Source organism: Callithrix jacchus, chromosome 13 (genome assembly GCF_049354715.1).
Source record: "Callithrix jacchus isolate 240 chromosome 13, calJac240_pri, whole genome shotgun sequence".
Taxonomy (NCBI): Eukaryota; Metazoa; Chordata; class Mammalia; order Primates; family Cebidae; genus Callithrix; species Callithrix jacchus.
Window position 1 is genome coordinate 59893239 of NC_133514.1, and position 27662 is coordinate 59920900.

Here is a 27662-nt window from a genome sequence, read left to right on the forward strand (position 1 = left end):
AGGCATGTGCCACCAGGCTGGGCTAATTTTTTTGTTTTGTAGAAATGGGGTCTCGCTATGTTGCCCAGGCTGGTCTTGAATTCCTGGGCTCAAGCAATCCTCCCACCTCAGCCTCCAAAAATGCTGCTGGGATTACAGGTGTGAGTCATGGCTCCCAGCCACATTTTCATCTCCCACAAAACTAGGCAACCACAAATCTACTTTGTTCCTCAGAATTAATTTATGCTTTTGGAAAATGAATATATGTAGGCATGCATGAACAGAGATTTGATTATATTCTTTGAAAAAATTATTGAACTCCCTGGGTCAGGGGAGGTCAGTTCAACATTGGTAGTTCAAGGAATTTGTGACATGTCAAAAATAAAAAACTCAGGCCGGGCGCGGTGGCTCAAGCCTGTAATCCCAGCACTTTGGGAGGCCGAGGCGGGTGGATCACGAGGTCAAGAGATGGAGACCATCCTGGTCAACATGGGGAAACCCCGTCTCTACTAAAAATACAAAAAAATTAGCCGGGCATGGTGGCGCGTGCCTGTAATCCCAGCTACTCAGGAGGCTGAGGCAGGAGAATTGCCTGAACCCAGGAGGTAGAGAAAGGAACGGTGAGCCGAGATCGCGCCATTGCACTCCAGCCTGGGTAACAAGAGTGAAACTCCGTCTCAAAAGTAAATAAATAAATAAAATAAAGAACTCAGGTTGAGAACAATGATAGTTGCATTATGTTAAGATGAAATTGATATTTATGATTTCCTTTTTTTTTAACAAAAGCTTTCTGAACTAACATGATGTACTAATCTCTAAGAAAAATAAGCCTAAATTGTCTCTCATTTGGAGTGCAATCATAAAGGTCTAATTTTTCTGTAAAAACATTACCCTTCTTAGATTATAACATATTCACAAACAAAACCCCAAAAAAGGCATGCTGAGTTTCACTGCCTTAAAACAAGCTATTTTCTATTGTTAATGCTTCAAGTTGTCCAACATCTAATCTCCTAGAAGATAATTTGCTAATTTCACCTACGATTGCTTTCTGTTTGGGGCATTGAGTGAGCGGTGCCTCCTTGAAGAACTTCACACAAACAGGAAGAAGCTCCACACCAGCAGGAATCACTGTAATGTGATTCACCTAAGGAGATCTCTACTTCCCTCCATTACCCTCCCAGACCCCACATACACACACAGCCTCTCACAGGGTGCGAGGACAGAGACTGCCTGTGCAACCGCACAGAGATCTTGGCCACTGAAGGAAATAGTTGGAATGTGTCCATGCCTGGTAAAACTTCACAAATAGTCACAGAATTTGGCAGTCATAACATCACTAGGCATATAATGACGAGGGCTTCATTTCTATGATGGGGGCTGTGAAGTCCGCTTGGGAGAGAGGAACAAGGGACCATGTCCTTAGAGAAGTGGGTTGGTAGAAATCATTTCTTATACTTGGCAGGGGAGGAGGACAGGCTCCGTGAGTTTAGGGACTTGTGGCTTGGTTTTTCCCTTCTGCATATTCTGTGTGTGGTAGGTAGACTTTGCTTCTGAGAGCAGCTGTTGGAGGCCATGATTTTTGGTTCTTATGAGAGGCAGGAGGGGAATTCAGTGAGTACTACATGGGTAGCTCTTAGTGGTCTGTTTCTTGGAGTTTAGATTCATTTGCTCCTGAGAGTCCCCTTGGGCGCATATGGCCTAACTCAGATGTGATATGATCAAATCTTCCCTGTAGTTAAGCAAGTTAAGCAGAATAAACAAAATAAATTTGACTTTAAAGGGGATGGATATTCTCAGTCCGTTTCCCTATTCTTTATCATGACTTTCGGGGGATATCTTGACTCTTAAAAATTAAACTCTTCCAACAGCGAAAAGTAAGTAGGCTTTTCCTTTCTAAGAAAGAAACGTTTAACGTTTGTGGGATTTGGGTGATAAGTTTGCTACAAAACTACTCCTATAGTTCAGAGAAAATGACACGGCAGAAATGAGCCGCCAGCAGGGCCCGGCTGTGGGTTTTGAAATTCCAGAGGCCTGCCCAGCCCCATGGGCTTCCTGGAATGCTTTCATTCAGTCGTCACGTGGTAGGTGAGGAAAAGCCTGCAACAGTGGGTGAGCTGGAAGAATACCTCATCCGGGACAGAGGCCCGTGGCAATAGGCACAGATTCCTGCCTGTGCTCAGCGGCACAGTCAACAGACCCCGGGGCAGTGGCACACAGCCTCGCCCAGCAGCAGTGCCAGACCTGTGTGCACAAACAGACGGTCACGCCCAGGTCACAGACGCCCGTTGTCTCCTGGCCAGAGGCTGACACACACGGACTGCACAGACCAGCCGTTAGACAGGCTCATGCTGTGTCATGAGAAAGGTGGAGCAAGGGTGACTCAGGGAAAAGCTGCTTTCCCCTAACACTGGCATTTGATTAATCTCATCTCAAATGCTGTCACTCACCCAGAAATGGCCTAAATGTGCCTTACTTCCGCTGCTGGAGGGGTGGAATGTGGTGGCAGCTGTGGAAGGCCAGCACGAGGAGGTGGGAGGAAAAGTACCAGATCCCACTGAACAGGTCAGAGGAATGCAGGCAGGAGGGGAAACGGGCATCTGCACCAGACCGGCCACATCCTAAGGCTGGAGGCTGCCCTGCTGCGAAAAGGCCCATTAGCAGGGAAGCAATGGGAAAAGCATTTTCTAGGGAGCTTTCCTTTTCTTTTCTTTTTTTTTTTTTTTTTTTTGTTTTTGAGATGGAGTCTCGCTCTGTCGCCCAGGCTGGGGTGCAGTGGGGCGACCTCGGCTCACCAAAACCTCCGCCTCCTGGGTTCAAGCGATTCTCCTGCCTGTCTCCCGAGTAGCTGGGATTACAGGCACGTGCCACCAGGTCCGGTTAATTTTTGTATTTTTAGTAGGGACGCGTTGGCCAGGCTGGTCTCGAACTCCTGACCTCAGGTGATCCATCCGCCTCAGCATCCCAAAGTGCTGGGATGACGGGCATGAGCCACTGCACCCGGCTGGCTTCTCCTTTTCACACAGCCTTGAAGAACTTCAGGAAGAGCTGTCAGTAGCAGAACGTAAGATGGACTGAATCCCTTGTGTAGGCGAATTTGTGTCTAGGACCTCTTATACCTGCAAAGCCTGGAAATCAAAGATAATGTCGGGGCTCATGGAAATAATCATAGCTATTAATTATGACTTATATCATTAACTACAATTAATTACATTGATAACAGTATTAAGCATTTACTTTGTTCTAGGCCCTCTGATCTAAGACTTTTTCCTAGATTATCTCATGTGATCCTCTCAAAACGTCTCTTAAAGCAATGCATTTAGCATCCCATTTTATCAACAAGGCCATGGGGACCCACAGAGGCAGCCCAGATAGGAAGCTGTTCCAGCACTGAAATCAGGCCAGGCTGGTGGCTCACGCCTGTAATCCCAGCACTTTGGGAGACAGAGTCAGGTGGAACATTTGATGTCAGGAGTTCAAGAACAGCCTGGCCAACATGATGAAACCCCTTCTCTACTAAAAGTATAAAAAATTAGCCAGGCGTGCTGGTGCATGTCTCTAGTCCAAGCTACTCAGGAGGCTGAGGCACAAGAATCACTTGAACCTGGGAGGGGAAGGTGGCAGTGAGCTGAGATTGTGCCATTGCACTCCAGCCTGGGCAACAGAGCAAGACTCTCAAAAACAACAAAAAAAAGAAATCAATGAATGTGTGACTTCCAATTCCAAGCTGTGGCTGGAAGGGCTGACCTCACTCATGTTTTCAAAAGTGAGTATCTTTCCACTAGCCAGGTTAGAATTGCTTCAGGCAAGCAAGAAATTGGGGAAAGAGGAGTGGAAGCAGCCCTCTTCTCCTTGCCCCAGCCTGGGACTATGGTGTGGCAGTGCAGGGCTCTCAGCCTAGATCTTGGCCTGTGCATTTGTGGCCACTTAGAAGCTGAATTCTGGACTCTTCCTCCTCCCACATTCTCGGGAGCAGATCCAGTCTTTGAGAGAATAACTTTCACCATCATTCCCAGATCCCAAACCAAACATGAATTGTGAAATAATCAGCTTAATTGTAGAGTCAGTAGGAGCACACACATCCAACATACACATACACTACCCATACACACATCAGAGGCTCCACAGGTACCCTCTGTTGGCAAAGACCAGCCCAGGTCACTTTTAACTTACATATTTATTTTGGAGAGACAGAGTCTCACTCTGTCCCCCAGACTGGAATGCAGTGGTTTAATCACAGCTCGCTGCAGTCTCAACCTCCTGAACTCAAGCAATCCTTACACCACAGCCTCCCTACAAACTGGGATTACAGGCATGCCACCATACCCAGCTAATTTTTTTAATTTTAATTTTTTGCAGAGACATGTTGAAAGAAAAACCTTAGCCAAATTAAACTTAACACAGTTTAATTGAGCAAAGAATGCTTTGCGAATCGGGCAGACTCCCAAGCCAGAGTAGCTCAGAGAGACTCCAGTGCAACCACGTAGTGGACGATTTATAGACAGGAAAAGAAAAGTAGCCGGGCGCTGTGGTTCACGCCTGTAATCCCAGCACTTTGGGAGGCCGAGGCAGGTGGAGCACCTGAGGTTGAGAGTTAGAGGCCAACCTGACCAACATGGAGAAACCTTATCTTCACTAAAAATATGAAAATTGGCCGGGCATGGTGGCGTATGCCTGTAATCCCAGCTACTTAGGAGGCTGAGCCAGGCGAATCCCTTGAACCCAGAAGTCATGGGTTTTGGTGAGCCAAGATTGCGTTGTTGCACTCCAGCCTGGGCAACAAGAGCGAGACTCCATCTCAAAAAAAAAAAGAAAGAAAAGTAATGAATAGAAAACAGAAGTGAGGTACAGAAACAGTTGGGTTGGCTACAGCTTGGCATTTGCCTTATTTGAACACGGTTTGAACAGTTGGCCCCCTTTGATTGGCCAGAACTCACTGATTGGCACAAAGGCAGGTTATAGTCGGTTTACACCTCCGTTTAGGTTGTATGTAGTTCACTATGAGAAATCTTCAGGCTGAACTTAAAATAGGTAAGGAGGGGCTGGGCACGGTGGCTCACGCCTATAATCTCAGCACTTTGGGAGGCTGAGGCGGGTGGATCACCTGAGGTCAGGAGTTCAAGACCAGCCTGACCAAATACAAAAAATTAGCTGGGCATGATGGTGCGCGCCTGTAATAGCAGCTACTTGGGAGGCTGAGGCAGGAGAATTGCTTGAATTTGGGAGGCAGAGGTTGCAGTGAGCTGAGATATGCCACTGTACTCCAGCCTGGGCAACAAGAGTAAAATTCCATTTCAAAAAAAATAAAAATAATAATAATAGTAATTAAATGTGGTAGCAGTTGTTCTCAAGGATTTTCATCTTGCAGCCTGTATCCTTTCCTGTTGTTGCTGTCACCAGTTATACTCACAAGCAGAGTGGTTTTACACAGCACAGATCATCTCACTGTTCTGGAGGTCAGAAGTCAGAAATGGGTCAGCAGGGCTGCTTGTCCTTGTGGAGGGTATAGGGGGGAGTCCATGTCCTTTTCAGGCTTCTAGAGGCTGCCTGTGTTCCTTGGCTTGCAGCCCCTTCCTCTGTCTGCAAAGCCCCTTCCTCTGTCTGCAGCAGGGTGCACCTTCAGCCCTTCTCCTCCTCTCTCACACACACTTCTGCCCCCATCATCACATCATCGTCTTTGTCTCTGGTCCTCCTGCCTCCCTCTTATAAGGACCTCATGATTATACTGGGCCCATTCAGGTAATCCAGGACAACATTTCTATTTTAAAATGCTTAGTGACATCCGCCAAGTCCTTTTTTTCCCTAGAAGGTAGCATATCCACAGATCTCAAAGATTAAAAGATGGGTATCTTTAAGGACCGTCTAACCATCCTGCCAGCTGCTTAAACTGCAGCAGGTGGCAGGTCATGGTGGCATGCACCTATAGTTCCAGCTACTCAGGAGGCTGAGGTGGGAGGATTGCTTGAGCCTAGGAGGTCAAGGCTATAGTGTGGAGTGATGGGGTCTGTGAATAGCCATTGCTCTTAAGCCAGGACAACACAGCAAGACCCCATCTCAAAAAAATAACTCCAGCAAATATCCTTCCATTCCATATCACCCATCAAAACAAACAAACAAAAAACTAAAAGAGCATTAGGACATGCATGATGCTAAATCAGAAGGTAAAGCCAAATTTTCCCCTTCTTCTGCCTTACCTGGTAATAAAGCAGTGTTACAGGAGGGGCTGCTGGGAAAAGTCAAAGAGACTGGAAGAAGAGCAGGGAAGGAAGGACTAGGGCAGCTAGGAGAAGAGGGAAGGGCTTAGTGACAATACGGGCCTCTCGACCATGCCCAAATACCTACCCAGTCTCCCTGCTACTTTCTGGACTTTCTAGGACTGGAACCCTGGTTCCTTCCCTTTTGAATCAAGAGACCTCAGTGTCCCTGATAGACTTACAGGTCAGCACTGCCTCTTCCCAGCCCCCAGCATTGCCTTACAATCCTGCCTGTAGGCCACCTGGGAAAGACGAAGAAATAGAAACTGCACTAAAAGGCTAGACCCTTGCCTGTTGAGATTTCTGCTGATTACCTTTGGAACTTTTCTGAAATCCCAGCCTCAAGGCTGTGAATTCTGTTTGTGGGTGTGATAGTCTGCTAGGGCTGCCATAACAAAGTACCATAGATGGGGTGCCTTAAACAATGGAGCTTATTTCCTGACAGTTCTGGAAGCTGGAAACCCAAGATCAAGTATCAGCAAGGTGGCTTCTTCTGAGGCCTCTCTCCTTGGCTTGCAGATGGCCGGCCTCTCTCCTTGGCTTGCAGGTGGCCGGCCTCTCTCCTTGGCTTGCAGGTGGCCGGCCTCTCTGTCCTCACTGGGTCTGTGTATGTAGATCCTGCCGTCTGTCTTCTTAGAAGGACTCCTGTCATATTGGATTATGACCCTAATGACCCAATTTTAACTTAATCATCTCTTTAAAGATGCTGTCTCTCAAGACAGTTACAGTCTGAGAGTTAGGACTTCAACAGATGCATTTGTTGGGGTATGGGGACACAAGTGGCCCATAGCATTGGGCTAAGACCCTGGGAGATTAAGAAAGATCACTCCATTCTTCCCAGCTGTCACAGGTGGACTAGGCCCACTGAGGACAGATGCTGGGAGAGGGGGGCCAAGCTGTTAACTTTAAAAGTGTACCCCACAACCCGGAACTGCCTTTGCATAGCTATGTTGGGTTAAGGTTGGGAAAAAGCCAGAAAAGGTCAAAGCCGCCAAAAGCCCAGGCTTAGTCTGTGTAAGGAAACACCAGCATTTATGGCTCACAGTCACCAGTGCCAACTCCCTGCAGGTTATTTATTTGATGCGCAATTCACAGCTAGTCCCTCAGATTCCACACACAGCTAGTCCCCCAAGTCCATACACACCCCGGACACAGAGGAAATCAAGGGGCAGCTAGCGAGTGTTTGTGTCGGATGTTCTTTGAAAGGGCTGTTTGATAGATATGATTTCATTCCCAAGGCATGGCTCTGATGCAGAAGTCAAACAGCCTGCAAGTTGAAACAAACCAAATAGCCTTATCTTATTCTTGATTCATGGGTTCCTCTCTCTTCAAAGCCCCTTAAAGGCCATTCTCTGCAAATTGTAACTTGTTAAAGTAATTGCTGCTGCAAAGTCCTTCCTGGGACAGGTTGTCTTTGTCTTACAGGATCTGAATTCGCTGACATTTTTTCTTGACAAACGTTTGCTAGACTCTGGTCAAACTCACAAGCCAACATAGGTTTAAATAAAGGCATAAATTATTTAATTGCACTTTTCTTTTTTTTTGAGACAGTTTCATTTTTGTCACCCAGGTTGGATTCAATGGCGCAATCTTGGCCCACTGTAACCTCCACCTCCCAGGTTCAAGCAATTCTCCTACCTCAACCTCCTGAGTAGATGGGATTACAGGCGCCCACCACCACACTCAGCAACTTTCTTTGTATTTTTAGTAGAGACAGGCTTTCACCATGTTGCCCAGTCTGGTCTTAAACTCCTGACCTCATGTGATCCACCCACCTCGGCCTCCCAAAGTGCTAAGATTGCAGGCGTGAGCCACTGGGCCCGGCAATTGCAATTTTGTTTATTAGGCCTTTGTGGCAACCCTGTATGAAGGAAGTCTGTCAGCACCACTTTTCCAACAGCATGTACTCACTTTGCGTCCCTGTCAGCATTTTTTAGCAATATTTTTTATTTATTTTTAATAGAAAGATCAGGTGATTGGGCTCAGGCCAGCCTTGGTTTGAATCCCATCTCTGCCACTCACTAGTTTTGGGAAAATGTTCTGTTTCTTTTTTTTTCTTTCCTTTTTTTTTTTTTTTAGAGACAGGGTCTCACTATGTTGCCCAGGCTGGAGTGCAGTGGCTTTCACAGGTGCGATCCCACTACTGATCAACAAGGGAGTTTTGACCTGCTCCATTTCCAACCTGGGCCGGTTCACCGCTCCTTAGGCAACCTGGTGGTCCCACACTCCCAGGAGGTCACCATATTGATGCCAAACTTAGTGCTGACACCCGATCAACATAGCGCACTACAGCCCAGAACTCCTGGACTCAAGCAATCCTCCCGCCTCAGCCTCCTGGGTAGTAGCTGAGACCATAGGCATGCGCCACTGCGCCTGGCTGTTGTTTCTTTGATGGAACGAATCACCCCCAACACTTAATGTCTTAAAGCAATCATCTCATCACTTTTCAGTCTCTGGGGGTCAGGAATTTGGAAAGAGCGTCAGCGGGGTAGTTCCATCGGCTCAGCTTGAGCTTGCAAGCTCTCCAGGAGAGGGCTGGAACGAGTGGGGATAGCCTTGCATCTCCTGTAGTTTCAAGGCTTTTTCAGGTGGTCGTCCACACGGACTCACTTGGGCTTTTTTACAGCCTGGCAGCCTCAGGACAACTGGGCTGCTTATGTGCTGACTGGTGAAAGTTACATCACCGGCTCTGATCTAGCCTCAGAGATCATGCAGTGTCACTTCCTTCCAACTATCTTAATTACAAGCAAATCACAAACCTCCCAGATTCAAGGAAAGGAAAATTAGAGGATGCTTTTTTTTTTTTTTTTTTCTGTTGGTTTTTGTTTTTTTGAGACAGGGTCTCCCTCTGCCGCCCAGGCCAGAGTAAAGTGGCACAATCACGGCTCACTGCAGGCTCCACCTGGGCTCAAGCGATCCTCCCACCTCAGCCTCTGGAGTAGCTGAGAATACAGGTACACGCCACCACACCAGGCTAATTGTTGTATTTTTCTGTAGAGATGGGGTTTCACCATGTTTCCCAGGCTGGTCTCAAACTCCTGGGCCCCAGGGATGCTCTCACCTCAGCCTCCCAAAGTGCTGGGATTATAGGTATGAGCCACTGCACCTGGCCTAAACTCTACCTCGTAAAGGGAAGTAGCAAAGTTCTAGAGCACAAATTGGCAAAGCATCACCCTCAGAACACCAAATGGGTTCACCTCTCAAACATAAACTAGCCCATACAGGCACACATAGCCCAGGGCTGTGCCACAGTGGTAGAGTAGTCAGGTCAGAAACTGACTGATCCTAAAATATGTGCTGGACGGCTTTTAACAGAAAATGTTTGTGAACACTTGTTCTAAAAGAACATGTCAGATGGAAGATACTGTTCCAGCCACCTTTGGAAAATGCAGTCTCCCCACGGATGGTTACCAGGCTCTTAACTTTAGCTCCACCTTCAAATCTGTAAAATGGAATAATAATCTCATGTACAAATTACTCAGAATTCTATGCCTGTGACAGGCAAAGTATAAAATTTCATTTTTCTTTCTTGGGCTTCATTATGATTTGAGAGCCACAAAAAAGTCTTAGCTGCCACTACAGGTCTATTAGCAGTGCCGGAAACTCCCAATTTTAGATACTCCTTGGAGTTAGGGCCAACTTTCCAGAAACCTTCCTTTTAAAATACACATGTATGCCGGGTGCAGTGGCTCAAGCCTGTAAATCCAGCACTTTAGGGGGCTGAAGCAAGCACATCACCTGAGGTCAGGCGTTCAAGACCAGCCTGGCCAACATCGTGAAACCCCGTCTCTACTACAAATTAAAAAAAAAAAAAAAAAAAAGCCAGGCATGGTGGTGTGTGCCTTTAGTCCCAGCTACTTGGGAGGCTGAAGCAGGAGAATCGCTTCAACCCAGGAGGCAGAGGTTGTAGTGAGCCAAGATTGTGCCATTGTACTCTATCCTGGGTGACAGAGTGAGACCCTGTCTCATAAAATAAAAATAAAATAAAATACACTTGTATTACTCTTGAGGGAAGAAATGTTGGCAAAAATTCCTTCTAAAATGCCCCCTCCACACCTAAAATGCATTCTATTATCAAACTAGCTAGATTTTTACCTCTCAAAGAGCAAGTGTCTCAGGAAATGGGAGAGTGAGTTAATTTGGGGTGGAGCCAGTGAGGGAAAACAGGCAGTCAGCGTGTCTCCAGTTGCCTACAGAGACAGACTCGAGAAATTTTATCTACTGTACAAGTGTACTCAGGGCTGACTGCTTCACACAAAGCAACGAAAAATGCATGTTTCTTGGCCTCCCCATCTCCATCGCTCCCTTTTCCTACTGCCCAGACTTGCTTCGATGCCCTCTCCGCTGCCAACATCTCCCTTGGGTGTTTTCTCTCCTCACCTGGGCATGTCCAAGGCCAATCCTCCAGCAACCTCTGAGATTATCTCCTTGTGACCCAGTTTTCCTCCCTGCTGGCAATTCAAACAGGGTTGTCTTGAAGCTTATTTGTTAACAGGCATCTGTGCTCTTTCTCTTTAGAAGTGAGTTTCTAGCCAAGAAAATAAAGGCTCTCCAACCAGCACTGACTATGTGGTAACATTACACCTTCCGGTCCCAGCTTTTCTTCTCATTTACTTAAATACCACTAAAATTATCAACACTGTTTATGCATCTTTTTACCAATTATTTTGTCTCCTCTCCAAGTTATGTTTGACTCCAATGCTCTTTTTTTTTGAAACAGAGATTCACTCTTATTGCCCAGGCTAGAGTGCAATGGCACGATCTTGGCTCACCACAACCTCCACCTCCCGGGTTCAAGTGATTCTCCTGCCTCAGCCTCCTGAGTAGCTGGGATTACAGGCATGCACCATCATGCCCAGCTAATTTTTTTTTCCATATTTTTAGCAGAGGTGGGGTTTCTCCATGTTGGTCAGGCTGGTCTTGAACTCCCAACCTAAGGTGATCCACCCACCTCAACCTCCCAAAGTGCTGGGGACTCCAATAATTCTTAAAATCTACTCAGCTTCGCGCCTGGCGAGGTGGCTCATGCCTGTAATTCTAGCGCTTTGGGAAGCTGAGGGTCGTGGATCACAAGATCAGGAGCTTGAGACCAGCCTGGCCAACATGGCAAAACCCCCGTCTCTACTAAAAATACAAAATTTAAACAGGGCACAGTGGCAGGTGCCTGTAATCCCAGCTGTTCGGGAGGCTGAGGCAGGAGAATCGCTCGAACCAGGGCAACAGAGTTGCAGTGAGCCAAGATCGCACCACTGCACTCCAGCCTGGGTGACAGAATGAGACTCTGTCTCAAAAAAAAAACCTACTCAGCTTCACCCTATGCTATACTGAAAGAATAGTTTCTTTTTGTTGTAGCTATTTGCCACCATGGTAATTTCTTATCAAATATTATGAGTGTTTTGGGGATGGTTGGGAGGGGAAGTGTGCAATTTATGATTAGGGACCATTCCTTTTGACTCATATTAATTTTTACAGCCTTTTCTCCCTTTCTATTCAGCCTAAATGTACATTTATGCAAATTCTGCAGTATCCCCAAACCCCGGCTCAATATTGGCCAAGGCCAACCCAACTTATGCCAACCCAGGAAGAACTGTGGTTTGGAAATGTTACTCAGCTACAGCCAGAAAAAAATAACAACTGGCTGGGCATGGTGGTCTACACCTAAAATCCTAGCACTTTAGGAGGCTGAGGCGGGCAGACTGCCTGAGCCTCAGTCTGGTCAACATGGTAAAACAATCTCTACCAAAAATACATAAATCAGCCAGGAATGGTGGTGGGCACCTATAATCCCAGTTACCTAGGAGTCTGAGGCAGGGAATTGCTTGAACCCAGGGGAGGGGGCGGAGGTTGCAGTGAGTCGAGATCATGCCACTGCACTCCAGCCTGGGTGAAAGAGCAAAACTCCATCTCAAAAAAAAAAAAAAACAACCAGTAACAAGTGTTACCCGGCTGCTGCTGATGCCGCTTTGGCTAACATATGCATAGCACCTTGCAATTTACAAAGGGCTTTCACACATTTTAAGCCGTTAATGTTCACAGTTACAGCCATCCTGCAGTTATTGTCCCATTCCACAGATGGTAATAAAATGAAGCAGAGAACTGTATTGTATTGCCTTTGGTCACAGACCTGTCAATTTAAACCCAAGTTCTGTTAACTCATTTGGGCATTAATTGTTCGTAAATTCATACTTCCTAGGAGTACTAGGCCCTGGACACTGGACCAACATTGCTTTCTAGCCAGGTGCAGTGACTCAGATAATCCCAACATTTTGAGAGGAGGAGGTAGGAGCCCAAGAGGTCAAGACCAGCCTGGGCAACACAAAGAAACCCCGTCTCTACAAATTAAAAAATTCACCAGGAATGGTGGCATGTACCAGTGGTCCCAGATACTCAGGAGTATCACTTGAGGCCAGGTCGTCGAGGCTGCAGTGAGCCATGATCGTGCCACTACACTCCAGCCTGGGCAACAATGAGACCCTGTCTCAAAAACAAAACAACAGCCAATAAACCACTGTTTCCTTTATTCCTTTCTCCAGAATGCTAACTTTTTTTTCCTGAGAAAGGTTTCACTTTATATTTAATATTATTTATTAAGAAAAGTGGTACCAACAATTCACTGAAGCTGAAAATTTGTCTTCAAAAACTTACTTCCTAATCTCATTTCTCTTACATTAGCAATAGAAAATGGACTAAAAGGCCAGGTGCGGTGGCTCACGCCTGTAATCCCAGCACTTTGGGAGACCGCGGCAGGTGGATCACCTGAAGTCAGGAGTTCAAGACCAGCCTGGCCAACATGGTGAAACCTCATCTCTACTAAAAATACAAAAAATTAGCTGGCATGGTGGCAGTTTCCTGTAATCCCAGCTACTCGGGAAACTGAGGCAGGAGAATCACTTGAACCCAGGTGATGGAAGTTGCAGTGAGCCGAGATTGTGCCACTGCACTCCAGCCTGAGTGATAAGAGCAAAAACTCCATCTCAAAAAACAAAACAAAAAAATGGACTAAAATAGTATGACTGACTTCAAGATATATTTAATACAAAGGCTTTGGTGGTTTTGTTTTTCAGCAGCCATTTGGGAATAACTAAAAAACGTGTGTGAGATGATTGGTCAATGTTTCAGAACTTCTTGTATTACTGAAACTATACATCAAAGGTCCTGTGAAGTTGGAATTTTGAGTGTTACAGGGGTACCGCTAACGAATAAACTGAACAGCAGAGTTGCAGCCTGTGATTCTGTTGTTTCATCGCCCACCTTCCCCCTGGCACTAAACTAGATAATGGAGACATCTGGTCGCCATGGATACGGGATGGCATCATCTGACCTCATTGGTGTAGAAGTTGGCTTTAGATATTCTCAGACCTTTCAAAGGACCACACGTGTCCCTGGCTTAGTAGCTGCTAGGACAACATGAAGGGATTTCCCTTATGGAGTTGATGCTGTTGTTACTATACAACATTTACTGAGTTAATACACTGAGCATTTCCCATATATTCCTTTCGTTCGCTCAACAACCCTGTAAGGAAATTTTTCATTAACATTCTCATTTTAGATGATAAAAACCAGATGTTTACAGAGATTCAGCCCTTCCGTAGGTAACACACATTTTGTGTTTCTTTTTGAGACGGCATTTCGCTCTTGTTGCCCAGGCTGGAGTGCAATGGCAATCTCGGCTCACCGCAACCTTCACCTCCTGGGTTCAAGCAATTCTCTTGCCTTGGCCCCCAAAGTGGCTGGGACTACAGGTGGGTGCCACCACACCCAGCTAAGTTTTTGTACTTTTAGAAGAGATGAGGTTTCACTATGTTAGCCAAGATGGACTCTACTTCCAGACCTCAGAATTTGCCCGCCTCGGCCTCCCTAAGTGCTGGGATTACAGACGTGAGCCACCGCACCTGGCCTACACTTTTAAATCAAGGTCTGCCTCCAAAACTTACATTACTTTTTATTATTTTGAGATGGGAACTTGCTATGTTAACTTCTGGTCTCAAGCAATCATCTCACCCCAGCCTTCCAAGTAGCTGGGACGACAGAAGTGTGCCATGTTCTTAAACATCATATAATATTGACTTTCAGGCTTGAAAGCAAACAGAATTATTAGTTCATCTGATAGAGCTTTAGTAATATAAGTGGTTACACTTAGAGCTAGTCCTCTGCCTCGTTACCATGGTAAGCTACGGAAATATAGTTGAGGGGCCTGCAGTGGAGTTTGGAGAGGTCCTGGGATGTTTATCAACTTCGCAACAGGGACTGGTCCATTCACAGCCTGCTCTCCACCCCAGCTGAAAATCAGTAGCGCGTACTATGGAGGCAAGGGGAAACATACCTACAAGTTTTTCTGTTTTGATTTTCTTTGGGATTTCCTTTTTGTCGTTTCTGAACTTAAGGGTGATAGAGAAGGTATGGAAAAGTTTGAAACCACTGGCAGGGGTCCACCCTACAAGCCATGAGAAGCTCGCGGTAATTTCTGAATTTTCCAAGGTGCAAGAAAGCAGAGGCTGGAGCCGGTCTTCGAGGTGAGAGGCAGGGAGATGTTAGCAGAAATGACAAGGAGGGGCTTTGGAAAAGACTTTGTGGGGCCTTGATCCTTAGGAGAGTGAAGGCTGCTAACCAAAATGTAGGGAATCTGGAGACAGCTGCCCTCAGAAGGCTGCTGCGGGAGGGATGGGGTGGGTGCAGTGGTAGAGCCGGTCAGGACTAGATTGAGGAGCAGGATGGTAAAGACTCAACTCTTACTGCTCCACCCCTAAGCACTTTTAGTTTATAAAAGATGGAGCAACGATTTTATTTTCTCCAGGCATCTCAAATCAGTTACATTTTTTTAAAGACAGGAGGGGTGTTCGCAAGAGCCGCCGCCGTCCGCCCGCCCTGCCCGCAAAAAAAAAAAAAAAAAAGACAAGGTCGGGCTCTATCACCCAGGCTAGAGTGCAGTGGTGCAATCATAGCTCACTTGCAGCCTCGACCTCCTGGGCTCAAGCAATCCTCGTGCCTCAGCCTCATGCCACCTGGCTGGCACACAAATTTCACTAACGTGTACACATGTCCATGAGCCATACAAATTATAAAAACTCTTCCGCTGTAGGAAAACAATACATATGAAAACTCAAAAGAAAAAAAAAGGTCACACAGTTAATACTTTTATATCATTTTTTTTTTAAGACAGAGTCTCACAGTCGCCCAGGCTGGAGTGCAGTGGTACGATCTCAGCTCACTGCAGCCTCCATCTCCTGGGTTCAGGCAATTCTCCTGCCTCAGCCTCCCTTGGCTATTTTTTATTTCGTATTTTTAGTAGAGACAGGATTTTGCCATGTTGGCCAGGCTGGTCTTGAACTTCTGGCCTCAAGTGACCCGCCCACCTTGTCCTCCCAAAGTGCTGGGATTACAGGCGTGAGACACCACGCCTGGCCTCTAAGATGGTTTTCATAGTTGAATTTTGCTGCATCAGATAATCAAGGAAGAAAACAAACAAGAGAGCCTGTTTCCTATATGTCACAGGGTAAGTGGCACACTGTATCCCCTTACACTATATTAACCTCTTCACTCACCACATTGCACTATGAGGCAGGTGCTGTCATCCTGACTCAATAGATGAGGGAACTGAGGACAAGATGATTTAATAGTAGTCATGTAGCTTGCAATGAGCAGGTCAGGATTTGCACCAAGCAGACAGCCTTTTCCAGCATGTGGGAGAGGTATCTATTCCATACCCATCACTAGGTTCATGGCTAAGACTCCTATCATAAAAGACATATTAATAACAGAAAAGCATGCAAATGTATTTAACATAAGTTTCACATGATACAGAAGCCTTCCAAAGGCAGACTCAGGGCCAGGTTGAGGTGGATCATACCCATAATCCCAGTGCTTTGGGAGGCCAAAGTGGGAGGATCACTTGAGCCCAGGAATTCAAGACTAGCCTGGGCAACCTAGTGAGACCATATCTCTATAAAAAATGTTTAAAAATTAGCTGGTTGTGATGGTGCACACCTGCAGTCCCAGCTACTTGGGAGGCTGAGGCAGGGGAGGCTGAGGACAATGCAGGAGAGAGTACTACAGATTGGGCCTGGCGAAGTGCTCATGCCTGTAATCCCAGCACTTTGGGAGGCTGAGGCAGGCAAACCACCTGAAGTCAGGAGTTTGAGACCAGCCTGACCAACATAGTGAAACCCTGTCTCTACTAAAAATACATAAATTAGCTGGGTGTGGTGGTGGGCATCTGTAATCCTAGTTACCTGAGTCTGAGAGAGGAGAATGGCTTGAACCCAGGAGGTAGAGGATGCAGTGAACTGAGATGGTGCCCTACATTCCAGCCTACTGACAGGGCAAGACTGTGTCTCAAAAAAATAAAAAGTTTCAGACTTCGGAGTATTTCAGATTTCATATAAAATACATTTATTATCCAATGGTAACGAACAACTGGGGGCCAGTAGGGAAAAAGCTGTCTGTTCCAATTCTTCTTGGCCTCTGGGTATAGAGCGGGACCCCTCTGGCATGAGCATCTATGACCTACTTTCAGCCAGAAATAGGTCAGAGAATTCGCTCATGGCCAGCTCTCACACTGAGTGACCTGCTTGCTCCTTCGGTTTTCTCAATTGCCAAGTCACCGTATTTTAGGGTATCATGTTCTAAGCCGCAACAGATAGACAACATCTACAGAGTTATTGCATAAGTGCCAACCCAATCAAATCAATAAGCAAACAATTTTAAACATAAAATCAAAGTGACTAAGATGGCAAAAGAGTTTATTTTCTCAAACAATACCAAGTCCAGAGGTAGGACAGGCAATGAATTTACCAAAACTAGTAAGTTCACCTGCCATCCCCAGTGGGAGCTCATCTTCTGCTTCCTGTTGTTTTTTTTTTTTTTTTTTTTTTTGAGATGGAGTTTCGGTCTTGTTGCCCAGGCTGGAGTGTTAATGCCACGATCTCGGGCACCACAACCTCCGCCTCCCAGGTTCAAGCAATTCTCCTACCTCAGCCTCCCGAGGAGGTGGGATTACAGGCATGCGCCACCATGATCAGCAAATTTTGTATTTTTAGTAGAGATGGGGTTTCTCCATGTTGGTCAGGCTGGCCTCGAACTCCCAACCTCAGGTAATCCACCCAACTCGGCCTCCCAAAGTGCTGGGATTACAGGTGTGAGCCACAGCACCCAGCCTGTGAGCTCAGTCTTTCTAGGCCAATACTTTCTGTGGTCCCCCGATGGCAGTCACAGTTCCAGCATCCCTTGCAGATGACAAAGTCCAGAAGAAAAGGGACATCCCTGGCTTGGGTGGGTTTAAATAGCAAGGTAAACTTTCCCAGAACATTCCCATCTGACCTCCCTGCTCAACTCTCTGTCTTATAGACCAGTGAAGATTCAGCCTCCACGTCTAGGGAGGGTCTCGGTCTCCCCTAAAATTCATGACTGCATGGAAAAGATCAACAGCATTGCGGGTTAGCAAGCACAACACGGAGAATGGTTATGAGGAGGCAAACGACAATGTTTGCCACGGGCATAAAGGCATGCAAAAGGATGGTATGTTCTGGAAATAAGTAGTTGGATATGAAATTGTCAGAAGGCAATAAAATATGCTGCAGCCCAGTTGTAAAGGCGTCATAGGCCAATATTTGGCTGCATCCTATGGGTCCATGTTCCTTAAGCTTTTAAAGATAGTGAGATATCAAACAATGTTAGGAGATTTTTTGTATTCCTTTTTTTATGTGGCAATCATATAAAATTTCCTTCAAAAACAAGTACTTAAGGCCGGGTGCAGTGGTTTATGTCTGTAATCCCAGCACTTTGGGAGGCTGAGGAGGGTGGATTGCTTGAGCAAAGGAGTTCAAGGCCAGCTTGGGCAACACAGCAAAAGCCCATTTCTACAAATAATAGAAAATATTAGCTGGGCATGGTGAGACAGGCCTATAGTCCAGATAGTCTGGATGTTGAGGCAGGAAAATCACCTTTTTGCAGTGAGCCTGGGTAACAACGAGATCCTGACTCAAAGGAATTAAAAGAAAAAAAGGTTCAAAACAAAAATTACACAGCAACATACAGAGTAACACTAAAATTATTATTGTCTAGGCTGGCTGCAGTGACTCTCACCTGTAATCCCAGCACTTTAGGAGGCTGAAATCAGTGGACCACCTGAGGTCAGGAGTTCGAGACCAGACTGGCCAACATGGTGAAACCCCATCTCTACTAAAAATACAAAAAAAAAAAAAATTAGCCAGGTGTGGTGGTGGGCACCTGTAATCCCAGCTACTCAGGAGGCTGAGGCAGGAGAATCGCTTGAGCCTGTGAGGTGGAGGTTGCAGTGGACCAACATCAAATCACTACACTCCAGCCTGGGCAACAAGAGTGAATCTCCATGGTGAAAAATTAATAATAATAATTATATAATCTAGTCATGTGATAGCAGTGAAGAAATACTAGTGTGTATAATTTTTATTTGTACTTTTTAGTAATTACAAAAGCAATGCAGGTTCTTTTTAAAAAAATAAGAAAATTCAGAGAAGCCCAAAGAATAAAGTAAAAATCACCCATAATCCCATCACCAGGCTGTAACGACTTGATGTTGGACCTCACATACACAGTAGTTTGGTTCACAGTTAGAATCATGATTTATTTTTTCCTTTGTAAGAATGCACTTCAAATTTGATTTCTTCTTAGCATACTTTCCTGCCAAAGCAAAACTACTGCTGGTCAGTGTAGGGGGTGGGGAAAGCAACAAATACGTACAGTGGCTTCTAAACTACAATGCATCATATTAGGGAAATAAGTGAGTAAGTATTGTTGCTGTTGTATTTCTGTTGGACTTGCTACTCATACACCTGGTTATTGGCGCCCAAACTCTTTAATGTAACGAAGTAATGCAAATTCTGCCTTTGACAGCAGCGAAGTCTTTAGTGTGGTTCTGGCAGGGGAAGGAAGGGGGGAAGGGTTGTAAGAATGGGGCCAAATTTCATCCAGGCGACTTGCAGCTTTCTTCCCGACAGTGGTTACTGGTCAAGGCACCAGGGCTCAGGACTGAGACAGACACTAGCTTGTTTGGGTTGGCACCTCTAGGATAGTTTTGTCTGCACACTGTGCCTCTGAGGAATGGCCTCTACAAACAGTCAGGATGCCAAAATTCTTTAATCTTTCACTTTCATTTTAAAAGTGAAATCTGAAGATCTCTCCATCTAATAGCAAACCACAGCCAGGCAAGTTGGTTAATGTCCAGACCTGCCTAGGCAGGAATCCATTATGGCTATTGATCTGAGTGTTTTGTTTGAAGGGTCCTGTTACTTTACAAACTCTCTTTCACACAAACTTGTTGGTGGCACTCCGTTTCCTTGGTAAACTTTTCTGTTTTTGTTTGCTGCTAGTTTTTAGAAATCTATAGACAGGCAAAAAAATCTCCTGCCGCTAAAAAGCTGCTTGCTTGACCTTGGAAAAGTCACTTAACCTCTCTGGAAAAAGTTCAAGTTAGAGGGTCAGAGTAGTGGACTGGAGAGGATCTTAGAGATCAGGGTTCTGCCCTTCCTATTTACAGATCTGAGATTCAGAGAGGGTGACTCACTGGCCAGAAGTCAAACAGCTTTCTTGAAGTTTTATTATTTTGATTTTTAAGGAAAGGACACCAATGGATTTGAAAATTAACTAAGTAGTGTTTGAAAAGAAAATGTGCAAGAGATATTGAAGTGTTAAAGGAAACTAAAGCTTTGAGAACTAGAGATAAGATACTTTATGGTAACTATCCAAATTGGTTTGTAGGAAGCAAACGTGAACCGTTTAAAATGTGGAGCATTTGATGCACCAAGAAATATTTACTGACTGCCCACTTGGAACTTGAAAGTTCAGTAGGGAACCATGAAGATAATGTAATAAGTGCTCTGTCTGATTACAAACTGCAGTGTTCTCATGAGAACTCATGAGGAAAGGCATTTAGAAGGACGCTCCAGATGTCTTCTCGGAAGAGGTCAAATGTTAAGCTCATACCTGAAGGAAAAACCACAGAAAAGAATATCCCTAAGGAGAAATCGACTGCACATGCAAAGCCAGGGAACTTGATGGGTTGCATACCGAAAGGAAAAGTGGTCAGGAGGACGTCGAATTCCGAGACCTGAATGGTGAGAGGTTCTTTATCCAGAGGGCAGATTTGTAAACTGCAGACTGACAGGACCTGTTGGAGGGTTTCCACTCTGGCTCTAAGTGTACGCAATAGTTTAGAAACAGGGAAAAGACAGACCCAGTGACGTTCATTAGGAAAGTGTTTCTCCAAATATTTTGACCTACAAAATGCATTCTTCCTGTTGCCCACTCTGTACACAGCTCCGGGAACACGCACACACAAACCGAAAGAAGTTTCACAATCTACGCAGGATGTACACTGCCATTTTTTCCCTAACCTTTTGCATTTTCTAATGGTAAAACTGCATGACTCATCTCAACTGATTTCACTACCCATTAAGTTACAACTCTTGAGTTCGAGAAACCTTGACTTAAGGAAGTTGCTGTGATACTCCAGAAGTGAAGATCAAAACTGTAGGATCTAGGGAAGCAGAAAGGGTGCACAGAAGGATGTGGAATGATTCCAGAAGGATTTAAGAGATCGGAGAGAGAAGGACCCAAAGGAGTGCTTACAGATGATGGCGAGTTTTGGCTTGAACTCAGGGCAAAGGGATCGTATACTAAGATGGGGAACCTTGAGTGAAAGGTGAGGAGGGTAAGGATATCACCACTTGAGAAATGCCCGATTCTTCTTTGTGTGTGCGTGTGTGTTTTGTAAATACAAATCTGCTCCTCAATTTGAAGTACATCCCAAAAAAAACATTATGTAACTCCAGAAAATGTTCAAGTTTTATTAAAAGAAGGGAAATGGCAGAAATGGAAAGGAGGGAATCAGTGGAGAGGAGTGGACTCTAGCGCTTAGACACAAGATTCCACGTGTAAAGGACGGGCAAGCTTGAAATCCCCAGGGAAACAGACAGCCCTTATCAGACTCACCTGGTGCTTTGCTGCAGCTGCCCGGCTTTTGTAAGCTGGGAACGGGTCATTCAGCAATGATGCTGGCACGAGTTAGCTTCCTTACACATAAAGTTGGCATCAGATTTGGAATTCACAATCACTAGCTCACGAACGTCACAGGCATTTCTTAGGCACTTCTTATATAAATGGAAATACCATTAACTTTCTTCTTCATGCACGCTCTGACGGCATCAGGTCAAAGGGACTTTTTTCCTGCCTCTTTTCAGAGCTTCTACAGTCCTCATCCTTCTTCTAAATCTTTAATTTTGCAAAGCCATAGGGAGTGGTGGTAGCCTGTGGCGAGTTGAAGATTTTGAACAATAGGTGTTTCTGAGCCGGGTTTATTGAAAGGGTCTTGTCTGTGTCCTGGGGGAGATTGTAAATGAGATGTCAACAGGAGCTCTTTTGTGTGGATGGCATTCATCCTGAAAGAAAGGAATTCCCTTACTGTGCTAGTATGTAAAGCACATTTGTTGCTGCTTTTGCTGAAACTTTTTATCCAACTGCCGGAGCTAACAGCAATGAATGAGTCACTTGGTGTGACTGTAACTTCCTTCCCTCCTTAGCAAAGCAATGACTCAGTCATTTACATTTAGAAAGGAAGGCTCCTAAGAAGATTTCTTGGATTTTCATCAGCTTGAGCCTCTTTTCTTGACCATCACGTGGGCCTGATCTGTCGGCAATCCTGTTAACCTGGGGTGAGGGGAGTCTAGCCAGGCTGTTTTTCTCACTCCCTGGAAAACTTCTTGCTGTTTTGCTCGTTTCTTTTTTAAATCCAAAGTGAAAGACAAATACAATTTCCTGCCTTAAGCCCTCTTTCTTTCTCTCTCCCTACCCCCCTTTTTTTTTTGGTAAAGGACAGGCAATTTCAGTTTACTATAATTACCCTGGGCTGAGGTTTGACTAACTCCACCTTTAGATGATAAGGCAACCGTTTTATTACCTCGCAGCCAGGTGCCTGAGGGCGACGAGACTTGCCTTTATCTGGTGACCTGACAAGGTTATCAGCAACTGCAAATGGGTTGAACCTCAGAGCAGGGGCCACCAAAATGCTTCCCTCCCCTACATCCATTTCCCAACACTTTATTGGTAATTCATTTCAATCCAAAGACCAGCTCTAGTTTCTGCAAGTTTTTCCGCATTTCTGCACCTGAGCTCTGTCCTCTTGTGTTCTCTTCCGAACACAGGCAGCAGTAACCGCAATCTTAATTATGAGCAACCAGCTGCCCCTATGCACCCATAACACACCTGAAGTCTCAACCACGCAGAAGATATTCGCATCCTCTACCTTAGTCGATCTGCAGTATTTATAGCTGCTTTTTCAGAGTTGATACTTAATATCTTTGACCTAGGATGCTAGAAATTCCTCCAAAATCAAATCATTTTGCTTGTACCTTCTATGATTCCTTTGAAAACAAATATAATTCACACCAGGAGGCAGTGACGTGCTGTCTGAGATAATAAACATATCTAGTGCTCGATCTATTTATTTCTGCAGTTCATAAACTTATTTGTCTACCAACCCAAGCTTATTCTTTAATTCAACCTATGTTCCGTGCACTGTCTCAGTTATTTGTTGAGTGGAAAATGGTTTCCGAAGTGTACTAGACAAAGCTGAAATGAATGAAGAGTGAGTGCTTGCAGACAAACTTTTAGGCCAGTGTCCTGAGCAGCATCAAATCAGCATGGCACCCAGCTTCGACCTAGCATGGGGCTGCCCTCCTGTCAGTGCAAATTACAGTGGGCCAGAGTAAAGAATGTAGGTTTGTTTTATTCATTTATTTAGAGACGGAGTCTCACACCGAAGCTCAGGCTGGAGTGCAATGGCACGATCTCCGCTCACTGCAACCTCTGCCACCAGGTTCAAGCGATTCTCCTGCCTCAGCCTCTGGATTAGTTGGGATTACAGGTGCCCGCCACCACATCAGGCTCATTTTTGTATTTTTAGTAGAGACGGGCTTTGCCATGTTGGCCAGGCTGGTCTCAACTCCAGCAGGTGATCTGCCCTCCTCCAACTCCAAAATGCTTAAATTATTTATTTTGCTATCTGTGAAATCACACTGTAGCCTGACAGTAGTGGATGGCAAAGGAGGGGTAGGGAAGAGAATAATGGAAAAGATAAGCGAAAACACACACACACACACCCTTGCACACAGTCTTGCAAATATGAAATGTTTACCTGTAAGACCACATCAGATTACTCCATTCTGGGCCAGAACCATCAGATTACTCCATTCTGGCTCACACCTGCACTTTGGGAGGCTGAGGCAGGTGGATTGCTTGAGGTCAGGAGTTGGAGACCAGCCTGATCAACATGGTGAAACCCCCATCTCTACTAAAAATACAAAAAATAGCTGGGCATAGTGCTGGGGGCCTGTAATCCCACCTACTTGGGAACCTGAGGCAGGAGAATCGCTTTAACCTGGGAGGTGGATGTCTTAGTGGGCCAAGATCACATCACTGCACTCCAGCCTGGGCAAGATGGTGACCCTCAAAAAAAAAAAAAAAAAAAGGATTACTCCATTCTGTAATGTATATAGACATCATTCCACACTGTGGAAAGAAAGAGTTCAAATCCCCTACTAGGGCCCTTATTACCATTATAATAAAAACAAATAAAAAGAATGTTTCTGGCCAGACATGTTGGCTCATGCTTGTAATCCCGGCACTTTAGGAGGCTGAGGCTGGTGGATCACCTAAGGTCAGGAGTTTGAGACCAACCTGGCCAACATGGTGAAACCCCACCTCTCCTAATAATACAAAAATTAGCTGACATGGTGGGCACACCTGTAATCCCAGCTACTCAGGAGGCTGAGGCAGGAGAATTGCTTGCGGGCGGAGGTTGTAGTAAGCCAAGATTGTGCATGCCGTTGTACTCCAGCCTGGGCAACAAGAGAGTAGCTCTTTCTCGGAAAACAAAAACAAAGAATGTTTCTGAATCACACGCATGGTGATAAACTAATGAACACCCAGAACTCGAAGTTCTCTGAAAGGAGACAATGTTGGAAATATTAAGAAATCTGACCTTGAGCCTGGGCAACATAGCGAAACCTGTCTTTCCAAAAAGTTTTTTAAAAATTAGCTGGATGTGATGATGTGCACTTGTGGCTCCAGCTCCTCCAGAGGCTGAAGCGGGAGGATGGATTGAGCCCAGGAGTCAGAGGATGCAATGAGCCTTTATCACGACACTGCACTCTAGCCCAGGCAACAGAGTGAGACCCTGTCTCTTAAACAAAAAAAAAATTGACTGGGCCCAGTGGCTCATGCCTGTAATCCCAGCACTTTGGGAGGCTGAGGCAGGCGGATCACGAGGTCCCCTTTTAGTAGGACGGGTTTCACCATCCTAGCCCCACATGGTGAAACCCCGTCTCTATTAAAAATACAAAATTTAGCTGGGTGTGGTGGCATGTGTCTGTAATCCTAGCTACTCAGGTGGCTGAGGCAGAATAGTTTGAACCCGGGAGGCAGAGGTTGTAGTTAGCTGAGATCACACCACTGCACTCCAGCCTGGCGACAGAGCGAGACTCCTTCTCAAAAGAAAAAAAAAAACATATATATATATGGAGGAGCTGGAGCCACAAGTGCACATCATCACATCCAGCTATATATATATACACACACACACACACACACACACACACAATATATGTATGTATACACACACTACCTTTCTGTTAGGTACTTGTCATTTGCCAAAACTAAATAAAAACAACCTATGCGGTCAATACTAAAATCTATACCAATTTGCTCCCCCATCGTCCTCCTCATTCGTTGAGTGTTTAATAAAGCCAGCCGCTTTATCATTAAATTCTAAACCCAGCAGAAAGGTAGTATTTTAAATGCAGTCTTTGCTGGGCACGGTGGCTCATGCCTGTAATCTCAGAACTTTGGGAGGTAGAGGTAGGTGGGTCACTTGAGGTCAGGAGTTTGAGACCAGCCTGGCCAACATGGTGAAACCCCATCTCTACCAAAAAGGCAAACATTAGCCGGGTGTGGTGGCGCACGCCAGTAGTCTCAGCTACTCAGGAGGCTGAGGCAGAAGGTTGCAGTGAGCCAAGATCACGCCACTGCACAACTGCCTGGACGACAAATCGAGACTCGTCTCAAATACATACATAAAAAATAAATAAATAAATGCCATCTTTAAGGGACACTTAACGAGTAATGGAGGGGAAGGAGCCCTGGGGTCATGGGCTAAGTTCTTCTCTGAGTCTGTGTCCTTCTCTTCTTTTTTTTTTTAAAAAGACGGGGTTTCACCATGTTGGTCAGGCTGGTCTTGAACTCCTGACCTCAGGTGATCCGCCCGCCTTGGCCTCCAAAGTCCTTGGATTACAGGCATGAGCCTCCATGCCCAGCCTGTGTCCTTCTCTATCAGTGACAAAGTTGGATAATGAATGAGGCATAATTTTTAAAGCACTAATCCTGTTATCTGAGCATCAATAAGGAGTTAGTATCCTTTTTGGGCCAAGTGGGCTGATGTAAACAGTATTACACAGGTTAACCCAGATACTTTTTTCTGGTTTCCCTTTGAAAATGGGGATTTGGGGAGGGCGGAGGAAAGGAGAAGGATGAATAATTAAGTGCCTAACTACACAGACCAGGGCGGCCTGTGGCCTCCCACATGCCAGCTTTCCAGATCCAGGTGATTATTACTCATCATGCTGACACCAACAGGAAGGAATGGTGGATGCATTTTCTTTCTACTTCACCTCCCCAAGCATCCTGTTTCCCAGGTTTGGAGGTCTGAGCCGGCCTTGTGCAAAAGCTCCTGTGCCAGGTCAAGCCCTGGCTCTAGGCCTTCTGTTCCTAGGGCAGCCGCAGCAGTGGGCTGCTTCGATGGAGGGTTAGCCTTTTCTCCAAAGTCCAGCCAGCCTGCCAGTGAACCGAGGCTACTGATGGGTCTACGCTGAAGTCTCGCTGAGGACTCAGCCTGACCGGACTCATTGGATGGGATGGACCCTGGTTCATACACAGGCCACTCGCTCTGCACAGGCACTCCACTTTGGGTTTTTTTGGTTTTTTTTTTTTTTGAGATGGAGGAGTCTTGCTCTGTCACCAGGCTGGAGTGCAGTGGCGAGATCCTGGCTCACTGCAACCTCCACCTCCCGGATTCAAATGATTCTCCTGCTTCAGCCTCCTGAGTAGCTGGGACTACAGGCGCATGCCACCATGCTCAGCTGTTTTTTATATTTTTAGTAGAGATGGAGTTTCACCATGTTGGAAGGATGGTCTGGATCTCTTGACCTCATGATCTGCCCGTCTCAGCCTCCCAAAGTGCTGGGATTACATACAGGCGTGAACCACCGGGCCCGGCCCTGCCACCCCACCTTCTGAAGCGAGACAAATTGGCAGTTAGTGCGTTGATACTCTGTTCCCATCTAGAAACAACCAGATACTCCACAGCCCCAAGGTCAGGGATGTTCAAGTGCTATTTATTCTGTTTCCCAGACATACAGCAGCTGGGCAGGGAGTCCGAATAGCCTGTTGTGTCATGTGGTTCCATTCCAGATTTTTCATTTTATTCCTCTCTCCAAGGCCCATTGTGCAGGTGTTAGTAATTCTCATGAAATGATACCAGGAGGTAAAGAAAGTTCCCTGGCTCCTCAGATAGCCATCTGTGTGCAAGCAGACAGAGCACAGAAAAATCAGTCAAAGATTAACAAGGATCCTAGTTCTGTGTGGGCTGAGCAAGAACAACAAAAGAAAGAGTAACAAGGAGCAAAAGTACTAAGAAGAAAAACAGCTGCACAGGAAAAGGGCAGTGAGTGTCACGGGTGCCTCCCACTGTCCTTTTGCTGAGGGCCCGTGGGTGAGGACAAGCGGGAGATTGGGAGACATCAGGTGCATGACCCAAGAGACTAGCTGATGTCAGAGTACGGTAGATTAGGATTGGGCCTGCTAGATCCCTGTCAAACACTGGCCAGTCATAACTGCACTTAGCCAACCCCAAACACGAGGGGGCCCTGGTGACAAGACATGACACAGCACCATCAGAGGTCACAGCAAGTGGCTTTGCTGAGGTGTCCACTTTACTCCTGCTCCGATGACCTACCTTTCCTGACTGTTAGTCCCTTTTTTTCTCCAGGAAGTCCTTTCTCATCCTGTTCATATCTTCATGTAACACGTATTTAACATGCTAGTACTGTGAGCCACGCATGTGCTGTGGTTACATCTCTGGATCAGACAGACAACAGTGCCTGACCTTGTCATTCTTCCACCCTTTAACTCATTCCTTTCTCTCAGTCTGGCCAGAAAAAGGAAAAAGTTCTCCTAACAGAGAATACAGGAACATATTGCTGAAGAGTGACATCCAACAAGAAATGAAAGCTGAATGATGAAAGATTTAAAAGAAAAATGTCAGGCCGGGCTCGGTGGCTCAAGCCTGTAATCCCAGCGCTTTGGGAGGCCACGGCGGAAGGATCACGAGGTCAGGAGTTCAAGACC

At 45.8% G+C, this 27662-nt stretch overlaps 1 protein-coding gene and 1 long non-coding RNA gene across 33 annotated transcripts in view; one reads left to right on the forward strand and one right to left on the reverse strand.

Moving 5' to 3' along the window:
* The window catches only part of DLGAP1 (DLG associated protein 1), a 1035773-nt gene that overhangs the window by 895320 nt on the left and 112791 nt on the right, over positions 1–27662 (forward strand). The gene's annotated exons all lie outside the window — the stretch shown is intronic.
* LOC144579015 (uncharacterized) overlaps positions 645–27662 on the reverse strand; it is a 29871-nt gene continuing 2853 nt past the window's right edge. Inside the window, exons 2-3 of one of the 2 annotated variants that reach the window (XR_013525772.1) lie at positions 21198–21584; positions 645–3104 (exon numbers count right to left, since the gene is read on the reverse strand). This is a non-coding gene — a long non-coding RNA (uncharacterized LOC144579015). Of the gene's footprint in view, positions 3105–21197; positions 26834–27662 lie in introns of both variants that reach the window. The other variant, XR_013525771.1, reaches the window with a different exon arrangement.